Genomic DNA, 3,434 nt, shown 5'->3' on the forward strand with positions numbered 1-3,434 from the left:
GTCAAACTTACTAAGCTTCTTTAAGCTTACTTGTGTTAATCTTTATTTTTGTAGATACTTGGAAGGTTAGACGATCGGATTGACACTCGAGTCACACTATCCAGCTTAATCGGTAGTTTTTGAAACATTTATTCCAGATTATATGGCATGTAATAGGATTGATGCTGATAGTAATGTTTTGGAAATGTAAATAGTTAAGTATGAACTTGATTGTATAAGTTGTTTTGGTTGATACCTATTTGGTACTTTTGATGTCTTTATATTATGTGTTAAAGTAGCTATGTGATGCTTTTTAGAATGGCCAAATTAGTAGGTAGTGAATTGATTATGGTATAGCTTAGATATGGTATGTTTGAAATGGAATTGAATTATATGTTAGGGTGAGTAAGTGATAATTTGTGTTTGAAGATTTGTTTTAATGTATAATTGTATTTATTTATGGTACCAATGAGGGTACATTGGTTTAGCAATTAATAGGTTGATTTGGTATGTTTTTGGCTTGTATAATGTCACTTTGAATAGTTGTTTTAGTTGGTATTTGAATTTCTTAAGATTCAAGTAAGTCTGAAATGGTAAACTTGTGGTTCGAGGTTCATTTTGGGTCCACACGGTTTGAGACACAAGCGTGTGCCTCAGCTGTGTATGACACACGGTCGTGTGTCCTCTGTAGGTTTTTAGGGTTGCATTTTGAAAGTTACACGGCCTAGCACACGAGTGTGTGGATTGGCCGTGTGACCCAAGTCAGAGAGGTACACGAGCATGGACACGGGTTGGGACACGACCGTGTGTCCCCATTTCAATTGTTACACAGCCTGAGACACAGGCGTGTGTCTCAGCCATGTAAGTTACACAGCCTGGCCATATGATCATGTGACCTCTTGATAAACGCTAAATTATACATATTTTTACCCCAAATACCTAACATATTTATGGATGTTTATTACTATATTTATGGATTTTGGTGCTCTTAATCTGGTTATTTCATGTTTTGTACTCAGGAGAGAACCAAGAGTCAAAAGGAGCCAAAAACGAGCCAAAAAGGGACAAAACGAACCAAATTGAGAAGATGACACGACCTAAGCCTTGCCACACGGGCAGCTCACACGCCCGTGTCTTTCGAGGGTGTCGACCAAGGCTTTCACGATTCACACAGCCTGGCCATTGACCCACACGGTCGTGTTCAATTTAGCGGATCGAACACGGCCTGGCAATCACGTCACACAGTCGTGGCACACGGGTGTGTCCTTTTTTTCAAAGAGTTTTATTTGACACGGAAAAGGATACTTAAGAAGGAAGAAAGCCAATCCAAAGCCTATATAAACACCCTAAGTATGACTTAGAAAGGGCCGCTCTCTCCAAAACTTTTCTGGAGTATAGAACCGCACGCCGGGAATTACTTGAAGAAAGCCAGACGATCCATCCCAAAAGTCGGAGCTACTCCAAGACTGAAGATCTCTCTCTGAATTCCTTCAGGGGTTTTAGAGTTTTCTTTATGTTTTGTTATTTTCATACTTTTGAGATGTACTCTTATTTTATTATGAATAAACCCCTTAGATAGCTAAGGGGGTTGAAACCTATGATGGATCTTGTTATTATTATCTGAACTATATGATAAATACTTGATTTGTTTTGAATTATGTATTTTTAATGCTTGAGTTAATATTTCGGGTATTAATTCATGAGTTGATGTGCTTATGCAGAGGAGGAAAAGTCTCTGTCTAAGAATAGATTTGGAATAATTAAGCGGAGTTGATCGAACGCCTAGAAATAGGGTTACAAGATTTTGCCAGATTAGGGTGAAACCTAATATGGGAGTCCATAGATTGATTTACTGCTTCCCTAGCAGTTTTAATTAAGAAAGAGATTTCGATTAATTCAACTGAGGGTTAGACGTTATTAGTCTTGAAAGAGATAATAATATAGGTTAGGGAGTCTCACGGATCAAGTCAAGTGAATAAATCGTCTGGTTCAGAGTCAGATAACAAGTGAAATCTAGGTGGATTCCTCATTGGGTGTTATCTTTATCAATTACTTTTCTTTAATCATTTTTCCAAATTTTCTCTTTTCTTTAGTTTATTTAGTTAATTAGTTTAATAAACAACCCCTCCTTATTTATGGGTTAAATAATAGAAAGATAGTTATTACTAGTACTTTTGGTTCCCTTGGGTTCGATATCCCAGTCTTGCCATTACTATACTATTGTTCGATAGGTACGCTTGCCTTTTCGTCGTGATAATAGTTAGTTTAGGTTTGATCTTCATTATAAATATTTATTACTTGTTACGAATCACGCGATCAAATTTTTGGCGCTGTTGCCGGGGAACAAAAGTATTAGGAACACTCAATTTTTATTACTTTAGGCAGTTATTTTTCTTGCAATTTAATTGAATGTTATTATTTTTATTATTTATTAATTTACTTTTTCTTTTTCTTGGCAGGTTTTTATAGTTTATGACTAGAAGAAACCCGTCAGGACCATTAGTTTTTGACGAAGAAATCGATCGTACAATTCGTAGAAACAAAAGAGAAATAGGGCGCAACTTAAGATACACGAAGAACGAGCAAGAAGACAATACTTAACCCCCAACCGAAGAGATGGCTGAAAACCAAGGCAATCAGCTACCTCCTGCAATTGCGGCTAATCAAAATCTTGCTCCACACACTATGTATGATTATACAAAACCTTTTTTTACAGAAACTGAGTCTAGCATAGTTAGACCGGCTGTAGCTACAAATACTTTTGAACTGAAACTTAACACAATTCAAATGATACAACAGTTTGTTCAGTTTGATGGTTTACAGGATGAAGATCCCAACGCTCATTTAGCAAACTTTCTAGAATTTTGCGATACATTTAAAATCAATGCCGTTTCTGATGATGCCATTCGTCTTCGGTTATTTCCTTTTTCATTAAGGAATAAAGCTAAACAGTGGTTGAACTCATTACCACGAGGGTCAAATACTACTTGGGAACAAATGACCGAAATTTTTTTACTAAAATACTTTCCGCCGGCTAAAACGGCTGAATTTCATAATGATATCTCTTCTTTTGTGCAGATGGATTTAGATACACTTTACGATCCATGGGAGAGATACAAGGACTTACTAAGAAGGTGCCCTCACCATGGGTTACCGCTTTGGCTTCAAGTACAAACATTCCACAATAGTCTGAATCCTCGACTCGGCAAATGGTTGACGCGGCTGCTGGCGGAACCATCAATAATAAAACATTGGAAGATGCCTATGAGTTTATAGAGGAGATGTCACTGAATAACTATTAGTGGCAAGTTATGAGGACAAAGCCAACAAAAACAGCCGGCGTTTATAACGTTGACTCAGTTACTATGCTGTCAAATCAGGTAGAGCTTCTCAATAAAAAAAATTGATGGTTTACTTGGCTCTACGCAGGTACATCTAGTAATGAGGTGTGACGT

General features: G+C 37.1%; 1 non-coding gene across 1 annotated transcript; it reads right to left on the bottom strand.

Annotated features, from left to right (window-relative positions):
- Nucleotides 1-3,025: 3,025 nt before the first annotated feature.
- Nucleotides 3,026-3,131, bottom strand: LOC121231738 (small nucleolar RNA R71). The gene has a single exon (XR_005929793.1). It is a non-coding gene; the product is annotated as a small nucleolar RNA R71 (small nucleolar RNA).
- Between the last annotated feature and the right edge of the window lie 303 nt (nucleotides 3,132-3,434).

The sequence above is a fragment of the Gossypium hirsutum genome, chromosome A06 (assembly GCF_007990345.1).
Source record: "Gossypium hirsutum isolate 1008001.06 chromosome A06, Gossypium_hirsutum_v2.1, whole genome shotgun sequence".
Lineage (NCBI taxonomy): Eukaryota > Viridiplantae > Streptophyta > Magnoliopsida > Malvales > Malvaceae > Gossypium > Gossypium hirsutum.